The sequence below is a fragment of the Macrotis lagotis genome, chromosome 5 (assembly GCF_037893015.1).
Source record: "Macrotis lagotis isolate mMagLag1 chromosome 5, bilby.v1.9.chrom.fasta, whole genome shotgun sequence".
Lineage (NCBI taxonomy): Eukaryota > Metazoa > Chordata > Mammalia > Peramelemorphia > Peramelidae > Macrotis > Macrotis lagotis.
This window is the reverse complement of record NC_133662.1, coordinates 227,668,207-227,679,577: the sequence shown is the minus strand read 5'-3', so window position 1 is coordinate 227,679,577 and position 11,371 is coordinate 227,668,207. Positions and strand designations below refer to the sequence as shown.

Here is an 11,371-nt window from a genome sequence, read left to right as displayed (position 1 = left end):
AACTTGAAAATGGAGGGGAACCAATAAAATAGAGAAACATCAATTCAGTTGATTAAAAATAAGAAAAAAATTACCAGAATCAAAAATTAAAGGGAGAATTTACACGACTCCAAACACAATTGCCTCCATGCAAAAACCAATTCCATCATTTCAGTAACCTAAAGTATTAGATAATATTTACATAACTCTTTGTTCACTTGATTCCCCAGTTTATTGTCTTGTATTGCCTATTAATTGTCTTACTAGTGTCTTGTTTTGTAAATCTTAAAGCAAAATATAAAGATGAGTTGCTCTCATTCTAAAAGAAATTGGTCATGTTGGAACCACTTCAAGGGAAGTGATTGAGGATTAGAGAGTTGGGGTAAAGATGGAAAAGCAAAATCTGCTGGAGAAGAAGGAAAAGGATGGGATCAAGTGGTTTGTTTTTGCAAAGAAGGGAGCCAACTCCATGAAAAACATGGTGAAGTTAGAGATAGTGAGGGCAGATGTTGGAACAAGATGAGAGGAAGAGGAAACAAGAGGGACCTGTCAGAGAATAGCCTCAATTTTTTAAATTGAGGCAAAAATCATGGTCCTCAGCTTAAAGGCTGAGGGAGGAGGGACCATGAAAAATATAAGGAAAAATGAAAAGATTTGGTGTGTGGTGAGATAGAAAATCAATTAGGAAGGTTATGGTGCTCTAAGGACTCAGCTGAAATTATGTCACAAATTTGTAATGAACTCAGTCAGCACTGATTCATGATTTTTTTCCAACTTCCTTAGGCAGCAGGAGAAAGTTCAGTAGTTGGAAAGCAATCCATTAAAGGAGGTGGATAAAGTACTATAAGACTGGGGCTTAACTATTATAACTAGCAATAGGACAAGAGAGCAAGGAATTTATGGAATTGAACTGGTCAGGGTAGGAGAGTGCAGCAATGAAGTGATGAGGACCTGAGAAACCAGAGGGCTAAAGGCATTAGAGGCTACCATGAGGATGAAGAACAGAATTAAGAATTGTAAAGCCAGGGAAAACTGGAATGATAAAATATGATCAGGTAAAGGAATTTCAGAGTTTATAAAAAGACTCTTGAGTTGGTCCATCAATCAGCATTATTAAGTGTCTATGAGAATACAGAGAAAGTCAAAAGCAGTTCTTGCCCTTGAGGAGCTCACAATCTAATGGGCAATGTCGAAGTTCGAGGTCATGCACCTACCTATTTGTTACTATTGGGGAGTGTGAGTGAAAACCCAACCAATACTACAACGTGTGGTCTGGGATGCTGTGTCATCAGGAGGGAGCAAATGTACAAATACTGTTGTTCTTGGAGAAGACCATGACATGCACATGAATTGGATTTGAGTGATGAGGTGCTGTGCTCAGTCATCAGTCTCACTTTCTCCACAAGAACTGTCTGGGTCCAGTGGCCCAGATATGGCTCAAGAAGACTGGAAGATGACCCTGGATCCAAGGTCATCAGGGTGAAGTGCCTTGTCCAAGAACACACACCTAGTTAAAGTCAAGTGTCTGAGGTCAGTTTTGAACTCAGGTCTTCCTAACCCCAGGACTGGTGCTTTATCTACTGCCCCCACCCAGTTGCCCAATGGCTTGAATATTAGGATTTATTCAAAATTACTGCAACAGAGACAGTATGAGGGCATGAAGATAAGTTAACCAAAAAGGAATGGATCCATCAAAGTAACCGTGATTGAAAAGTGGTCCATTGAAGGAGACAGGAATTGGTCAAGTTCCTCCATTCTTGTAATAGCTGTTGGTTATACCCTATGAAATCCCAGGAGGCTCACACCCTGGCAGACAGAAACTTGGTTGGGGTAGTAAGAGGCATTGCAAGCTTGGATGGCTGGAAAAGTCAGAGGGAAAGGGATTCATGCTCCCAAGCCCAGGAGAAAGCCAGAAGATTGCCAAGAAAAATAAAGATTAACTGACCAGTCAGTTTATTGCCCTGTTCCTACTTCACTCCCTGGATTCAATCGTCCTAGTTCTAGATTTCTACACTATGACACAGGAATGATGAGAAATCTCTCACTTGGACTTCATCTTGATTTTGCTTCCACCATAAGGTTAAGATGCACCTTGCTGAAGTCTGAAATCAAACCTGAGATATCACCCTCTGGTCCTGTTTTAACTAACTTTCCGCTCTTTCTGAGATACATATAGGTATGTATTGCCCTTCTGCTATTTTCTGATATGATCTGTTTCTTTTTTTAAGATTTTATTTCTTCTGAGTTTTACAATTTTTCCCCTAATCTTACTCCTCCCCCCACTCCCAACAGAAGTCAATTTGTCAGTCTTTACATTGTTTCCATGGTATACATTGATCCAAATTGAGTGTGATGAGAGAGAAATCATATCCTTAAGGAAGAAACATAAAGTATAAGAGATAACAAGATCAGACAATAAGATATCAGTTTTTTTCCCCCTAAATAAAAGTTAATAGTCCTTGATCTTTGTTCAAACTCCTCAGTTCTTTCTCTGGATACAGATGGTATTCTCCATTGCACACAGCCCAAAATTGTCCTTGATTATTGCACTGATGGAACGAGCAAGTCCATCAAAGTTGATCATCGCCCCCATGTTGCTCATAGGGTGTACAGTGTTTTTCTAGTTCTGCTCATCTCACTCAGCATCAGTTCATGCAAATCCCTCCAGGCTTCCCTGAATTCCCATCCCTCCTGGTTTCTAATAGAATAATAGTGTTCCATGACATACATATACCACAGTTTGCTAAGCCATTCCCCAATTGAAGGACATTTACTTGATTTCCAATTCTTTGCCACCACAAACAGGGCTGCTGTAAACATTTTTGTACAAGTGATGTTTTTACCCTTTTTCATCATCTCTTTGGGGTATTTATAGGCCCAGTAGTAGTATTGTTGGATCAAAGGGTATGCGCATTTTTGTTGCCTTTTGAGCTTACTTCCAAATTTTATGATCTGTTTCTTGATATGGACATTCTTTCCTTCACCTTCTGCCATTTCTTTTCTGTAATGAAAATTCTTATTCCCCATATATGTTTCTGTAAAATTCCAGCATACCCATTCTTGTATTCAGATCCTGTATAAAGTAACTGAAACTGGTTCTTTAGACACATTGACTTCTTGCGTTAGCATTCAGTGTAGTCTTTGCTTCAAGTATAATAAACTGCAGCTGTTCCTGCGTCTGCCCCCTGTGTGGTTTTATTGACTGGGACAAGTCTGCCACAGAGAATTAATACAACACAGGTCAGTCAGTTGGTGATTGGTACATCTACCTTTTCCCTTTTCAAATAAGGCCATCCACCTACTCTTCCCCTAACCCCAACCATACTTACAAATTGGGGTCTAAAGTTATAAAGTTCCTCTGGGGTCTTGCATCCACAGAGGGCTTGATATTTTCCCCAAGAAACATAGGGAATCTAATGGCCTGAATGAAATCTCAAGGTGTTGCTTTCCATATGGGACATACCAAAATCCTCTGGGTCCTTCAAAACAGCACAAGAAACTCAAAATTGTTTCCAGAGATCACTGAAAGCCAAAAGGAATTCTGCTGAAAGTTCAGATATATTCCTTTCTTCATAGGCTATACCAAAATTTTTCTGGTGGTGATTCCAGACAAATTCCCTCTTGATCCTTATACTAAAAGACACCCAAAACTTCCTGAAAGAATGTCTGTCATGGCCATAGTCATCAACCAACAGTAAGACAAGAAGACTCCATTTTAGAAGAAATTAACAATGTATCTATTAAGGATTGACCAAGCCATGGACATATGGGAGGCTTTCAAAAGAGATGAAGCACCTGGGCTTGACTACTTGGGTCTTGGAGACCATCTGAAAATCTTTCCCCTATGGTCACATTTTATTCGTTGTATCACAGTGCCCAGTATATATATATATATATATATATATATATATATATATATATATATATATATATATATTGGATTGAATTGGTTTGGATTGGATTAGTTACACTTGTTAGAAAATACACTGAAAATTGAACATAAAATTGTAACAAGACAGGTAGGAAAATCGTCAGTTTTTCCTCTTAAGTCATTCTGGAAATTAGGGAATCTAATAAAGAGAATTCTTCCAGCTATCCAGATGCAAAGGTCCCAAAGATTGCATCAGAGGAGTCCCCACATTTGTAGATGCTCTGGTGCTCACTCTTCTAACCCTGCTTGTACTGAAACAATATCTTCTGAGCTTCTCTTCTCAGAGTTCTAGGAATCACCCTGAAGGTACTCTGACACAATCACTTATAAGTCCCTATTCTGGTATGTTTTCTCCAGTATCAATTACCAGTTAACTAATATTTTTCCATTATCATTAGTCAATTTACATCAACCTGCTTTCATAAAGGCATATTGGCTATATGTCTATCAGGGACAAAAATACTCCAAAATCCTCTCAAACCAAGGCATACATTTTCCCCACATTTGGTCCTTGGGAGGATGGACCTAATTTCAAATTAGTAATTACAAAATATGCCCCCTCACCCCCAAATTCCAGGTCTGAGTGGATTTAGGAGATGGATTCTTAAATCACTCATGTTTTAGATGTTGGATTAATTTATTGCTAGGCTGCCTCAAGCTTGTTTGGCTCTTCGCTAGGCTCAGCGGCTGTGGTTATCTGAAGATTGTCATGAACCATTTGCTGGACCTCCAGGGACTCTTCCAACCTTTCAGAATGAATAAGGTCCTCATCTGACCCATTCCATGTCCACTTTTCTTCTGAAATCAGTGAAGAATTTGCTCAACAGAGAGGGTGTTGTGCATCAGAGCCCTGCGGTGGCTGAGCTGAATAGGACAGCCCATGACAGGCAGCTGGACCTTGCCACTTAGACCTTGCTCCAGCATCTAAGGGAATGAAGCGGGAAGGGAAGGGGGGGGGGGGGGGGAGATAAGTATTTATTAAATTGACCGCTATATTCTAAATATTATCTTTACAAACGTTATCTCACAGCAATTCCCATTTTACAGTTGAGAAAACTGAGGCAAACAAGTTCAATGTCCAGGATCACAAAACTAGTGTCATCATAATCTCTGTCCTCTCTCCGCCTGTGTATGTGTCTCTGTATGTTCCTGTTTCTGTGATGGGTCTCTGTATCTATCTCTCTGTGTCTATCTTTGTCTCTGTATGTAAGTGTCTCTGTGACTGTGTTTCTGTGTTGTCTGTCTCTCTGTCTGTCTAGTTCTCACTCTGTATGTGCATGTCTCTCCATCTCTCTCTCTCTCTCTGTCTCTACCTCCTACCTCTGTCTGTCTCCCTCTCTGTTTTTCTATCTGTCTGCCTGTCTCCCTCCCACTCTTTTCTCTCTCTTTGCCTCTGTCTCTATCTCTCTCTGTTGCTCTAATTTGTCACCTTACCCTAAAAAACAAAAAGCCCCTTTTCCAGGGCTCCCTATGACTTCACCCCAGCGAGGCTGGAGGGGATCCTGGCAGCAGAGGCAGCCGCAGCGGAGGTGATGATGGGATTGGCTCACAAAGCTCCTCAAGGCTGGAGAGAGAGACGGGGTGAGGCCGGGTTGGGGTGCCCTGTGCCCAGGAGATCCGACCTCTGGGTGAGAGCGTGAGCAGGCGTTGGCTGCAGACCGGTGTGAGATTTTGTGCAAGAGTGCATGGGAGACGACGCTCTTGGTGGGTGTGCAATGGGAGTGATTCGGGTTCTCCTAAAAGTTGGCTGCTCCCCTAAGGGCAGAGCAAGCTGGAATCGTAGCCGGAGAGACTTATTGGGCCAATGCTCTACCTAGTCCCGCCCTGGAGGAGAGGGATCCCAAAGTTTTCCCTAAGAATATTCAGCCAATTCTATAAAGAGAACAAAACAAACTTAGACTGGGTCAGAAATGTGTTTGTCCTGTTTATATTCAACTTTCAACTCCTCCTGACCAAGGGCCGGTTAGCTCAGTTGGTTAGAGCGTGGTGCTAATAACGCCAAGGTCGCGGGTTCGATCCCCGTACGGGCCAGTTATTTTGGTGTTCTGACAATCACACTTTATAAAGTTTCCAGGAATCCGAATTTCTGTTTCTCTCACTCCTTAGGTTCCTATCTTGGAGGGAAAAGGAAGCAAACTGTTTACATGACCCCACTTAAATATGTTTTAAATATGTTTTTATTCTGATCTTAACAAACATGAAATAAAATGGGTATTTCCGAATAAAGAGTAAAGCAAAAAGAGTAAGATTTAGTCTTAAGCATCTGAATACCAGCCTGTACCTTTCGAAGCTGTCCTGCTTGTCTGGGCTTCTTTTGGACCTTCCTTCTGTTCTTTTACGCGCATTTACCCTTCAGGTGACCTCCACTTTGCTCATCCAGAAAACAGAAACAATATCTACCTCACAGATACAAAGAGTCTTTAAGGAAACTCTATAAAGTAAGACAAATGGGCAAGGGAGATGGTTATAAAAGTGATGCCAGAAAAACACTGAAAGAATAGATTTCAAACCTAGACTTGCTCCCAACTAATCGTGAGGGTAGCAGCTCCAAGAGAAAGGTCATTTCCAGGAATTTGATAAAAATGTATTCGTTTAAAAAAAAAATAGTGAGCCGGGGTGGGGGAGGGGCGGAGTTTTGAAGGACGCGCTTTTAGAGTGCAGTCTGCTTTACTAACATTTTTCTCCATCACTTAATTCTAGAGAAAATCCAGAAAATAAGGCAAGTCCTCATTTGTACTACGTTTGTCTGCGTGTTTCGGAGGTGGAAATATTTACTCTGAAATTTTAAACACTGGCTTGAAAACCTTTTCATCCCTGGCACATTTCCTTTTTCCCACCTTCAACAATTATTAATTGTTCATTGAGTAAATCACTATGTATAAAGTTTCTATACAAATAGTGCATATATATATACATTGATACATATCGTGACAGAGACTGGGATGCCATTCATTGCTGTATGTTTAAGTGAGAATAGAGAAATGACAGTTTAATTTATGAGAAGTCTATGGGGACACTAGAAATTAAATGTTATTCTGTCATGATTGGAGTAATAGTGAATGAGAAACAAGAGTTTTCCAAGAGAAATGATTTAAACTATTATCTTTTGAAAAACATGATAAGAATTCTTTAGAAAAGATTTTAATTGCCATACTGAGTGAGTTTAATGGTAGATTTGTGTTTCCAGAATTCCGAAGTCAGCATTAGTAGTAATGGTTAAGAAGTACCTGGTTGTTAATCTCTCTCACAAAGGCAACAGTGTAAATAATTATCTTTCTATTCTAGTTAATGAATTATCTGGACTTTTATTTAAACTAGGAGTTTAAGGGATTTTATAAAGAGATGAGCATAAGTTTTATTTCTTCAGTTCATTTTATATTTAATAAACCAGTATAGGAGTCCAGAGCTAATTGATTAATTATTGAAAGACATGTTGTCATTATCATAATTTATAAGGAAACAGAATAATATATTACTTGGATGCTTTAATCTGGAGTTAAGAGTGAGGAAGCTGAAGAAAATTCAGTTTTATATCATCTAAGAGATGGGAGTTTGGTGTGATTATTAGCTAATCTAGTGCATCACCCAAATCCTACATAGGTTGCGCTTTTTGAGTGTTAATGCACAATGTTGGTTCACATATGTGTGTGTGTGCCTATATGTTGTATATGCAGTAGGTGGTCTAATAAGTGCACAAACACTATCAATGCTGATGATAGAAATTCTCCATACATACATCATCATGATTTTCCTCAAAATATTTCCCAAGCATTATCCTTCTAGAATAGTTGCAACAACCAGGCAAGCTAACAGGCCTGCATATGCACTAGATTCCTATTATACTTTGTGGTTAGAGTTAGGGGAACCAGTGCATATAATTTGCTAGGCCTGGGGGTCAGAAAAACTTGAGTTCAGATTCATTCTCAGACATTTTATTATCTGTGTCCCTGAGCAAGTCATTTTACCTCTGCTTATGCCTTTCTATGTTTTTGTGAAAATCAAATGAGATAATATATGTAAATTGCCTGGCAAATAAAAGGTATTATATTGATGTTTTTCCTTATTCCTCAAAGAAAAATTTTGATACTGTAATCTGTTGCAGGCACAAGTATTTATTTTAAATCAATTTATCATTATTATAAACAAAGTAATTATTTTGATCAGAGAGGGAGCTATCTGAACTGACATAGTACTTTCATGCTCTCAGGTATCGCTTCATACAGGTTATTTTGAAGAAGCATATAGTACTGAGCAAAGGCCCAGAGTTTAGGTAATAATTTCATTAAAAGTTTGCTTCATTCAGTAAAACATTAGTCACTCAACTTTCTTCTAACATTTGAAGAATCATTTTCTTGAAGGCATTCAATCCCTCTTTGAATACTCCCTTTAAAGATTCTTTATGATCAAAATTGAACTTTGCTGTTATTCAGTCGTGTTCAACTCTGGGATTTTCCTTGGCAAAGATAGGAGTGGTTTGCCATTTCTTTCTCCAGTAGATTAAGGGAAAACAGAGGTTAGGTGACTTGCTCTGGGTCACACAGCTAGTAAGTGTCTGAAGCTATATTTGAATTCCAGGTCTTCTTGACTCCAGGTCCAGTGCTCTTAATCACAGAACCTACCTGTCCTTCACTTAAATGAATCATCCTAATCCCTTCAGGACATTTAGAAAAAAAGATGATATTGTATGACAATCAACTACAGGACTCTTTATTCCTGGTCCTCTCTCATTCCCCATCCCTGCTCTTTCCCCAGAGTCATTACCATTAGCAGCTGCCTTTAGTTCAGACGATGATACCCAACCTCTTTTGATTATTCTCTTGACTTTGGACAGACTTCAAAAAAGAAACTATAGCTATAATATAGCTGTACAAATATATTATAGCTATACCTATATATAGGGCAGCCATACTCAGTACAGAACATTTTGCCAGTAAAAGACGGAGAGGGAAGTTGAAAAAGGAGCAGCAGCCAAGGTGGAAAACGAAGGATGAGGATGAAGCCTAAACCAGGATTTCATTTGGGCTCATCTGAGCAAAGAATTGAGTGGGCCACAGGGAACCAAGGCAAGGAGGTCAACAGAGCAGAGATGGAACAGACAAAATCACAAGCAAGAGAGACAAGGTTGTATTCAGGAACATTACCGGAAAAGCAGACAGTGACCAATAGGCCATGGGACTTATGAAGAACACAGCAACACAGTTAATGACACCTCTGACATTCTTTTCCCCTCTCTCCAGAACAGAACATTAGCTCATCTGTCAGACAGTCTTTCCCCAAGAGCTTTTGTTTATGATATTTTCACCACATTAGAAATTTAAAAATCTTAGTATCAATATGAAGTTAACTTTGACCTCTCTGAATCTTTAAAAGAGTGCCCAGACCACATAAGAATAGTTAACACTAGTTTGATATTTACTTGCTTAAATCTACTCTCCTTACAGGTGGTGGAGATCGTGATTTCATCAGACATGAGGATTTTAATCAGTTAAATAGGAATCTATTAAGTGCGTTTTGACGTGAATTTCTAAATGAGAATTTCATAATCACAGTATGTAGGAATTAATTTTTTTAACTCGTTTATAAAAGTGCAGGAACAAATTCGTAGTCGGCAGGATTCGAACCTGCGCGGGGAGACCCCAATGGATTTCTAGTCCATCGCCTTAACCACTCGGCCACGACTACCTGGTTGCCTACGTTTTGTTTTAAATTTATCTTCCCTGAACTACCTCAACAATACGAAGTTTTAAGCAATTATCTGGGAGATTGAGGGATTAAATGATTTGGTTATTCTCACATACAGTTAAGATGTCAGCTAATCTGTTTTACTTTAAGAAGGAATTTCCACTTAAGTACATCTAGGACTCTTGGTTGAACTGCATTATTGTGTTCCCAATTGGAAAGTTCATTCTCTGTTTTGTTTAATAGATATTCTCATTTGTGGAAGTGGGGTGGATGGGGTAACCCTTAGAAATATATGGATACACACAGGAGGGGAAAGGGACAGACACAGACAAGTATATAGCTAGTGTATACTTTGTAAGTTGTTTTCCCCATTAGATTGTGAGTTGTTCAAGGTCTGAGACCACAATCTTGTGTCTTTCTTTGTAATCTTAACAATTCACACAATGACCCACCTATAGAGAATATTTAACTAACATTTCTTGACTGTCAAAGACAGCAGAACAGGAAGAACCCAAATGGGGGGGGGGGGGGGATGTGGATTTTTATTTTCTCTTTTTCAGACCTGAACACCCAAAAGGGACTCCATCCATCACTTTGAAAGTTTAGAAGAATTCAGGTTCGGAGAGAGTTCAGTAGAGACATACTCTCCAGACAGGCACAAATATATAGAGATAATTACTTGAAACTAGAATCTCCTTCAAGGAGCACGGCCTCCCACAGCTGAGAGGAAAATCAACCACATACAGAAGAGAGAGCTGTTTCTTACACTCAAAAATAACATTAGAGATAGCACTACTTTTAAAAGAGAAAGGTCTTCAAGACCCACCAGTATTAGAGGAATGAATAACCCTGGTCATATGAGTGCTTCATTATTATTGTGCTTTGAGTTTTCATCCATTGGGAGACTGTACACCAAGTTTATGAGGAAAGAATATTTTGCAGCTAATTTTTACTGTACCATTTTAAAAAATGCCCTTGCCCTAAGTTATTTTTTCTCCTGAATGCTAAGGTCACCTAAAACCAAATATAAATTTCATCTATTTTTTCCCCTCTCTAATAACAAATATTAATGTCACCATTATATCAATAGTACTAGATGGCACTGATTTCCTGGAGGGAGAAAATTCACATTCTTTATGGAGGTCTTTAGCATTGGATAAACCCAGGAGATTAACATCATGTTTAATTTAATTATTTATTAAGGACAAACTCATGGAGGCTCTCACTGACATTTATTTGAAAGATGGTCCCTATTAAGGAGTTGTAAGAATATGGTTTTTTCAAGAGTACACAAGGAAGAGAAAGGGGCAGAGGCCTTCCTCTATCTAGACCATGACTTTAACTATAAATTAGAGTTAACAGAGATGTGCTATGATTTTTTTTAATTGGCAGAGTGCAGGGATCAACTCACCAAAAATGTGCTACAAACCACATGGGGTTAATACAAGGAGCCTTTGCTTTCAAGTCACTCTGGGCAATTATAAATAAAAGATCTTACAGTTGATTATCTCATTTGAATAGGGTTTGGGGCAGGAGCCAAAGCTGATTATGGAAAGGTGATCCTCTTACCAATGTAACCTTTCAAAGTGAGAATCGACCCCAAGAAAAAAACATAAAATAACCACATAGCAATATACATATTGCCCTCACAAAAAAACCTGGGAGGTAGATGCCATCATTATATCTCCATTTTACAGATGAGAAAGTCAAGATTTCTATGTATCTGTAACTGGATAGGAATTTACATCTTTCTGCCCTTATGACCTGCTCTCTTTCCGC

General features: G+C 39.0%; 2 non-coding genes across 2 annotated transcripts; one reads left to right on the top strand and one right to left on the bottom strand.

Annotated features, from left to right (window-relative positions):
- The first annotated feature begins 5,867 nt into the window (after positions 1-5,867).
- Positions 5,868-5,941, top strand: TRNAI-AAU (transfer RNA isoleucine (anticodon AAU)). Its single transcript has one exon. It is a non-coding gene; the product is annotated as a tRNA-Ile (tRNA).
- A 3,569-nt stretch (positions 5,942-9,510) lies between these two features.
- Positions 9,511-9,592, bottom strand: TRNAS-AGA (transfer RNA serine (anticodon AGA)). The gene has a single exon. It is a non-coding gene; the product is annotated as a tRNA-Ser (tRNA).
- Positions 9,593-11,371: the final 1,779 nt, after the last annotated feature.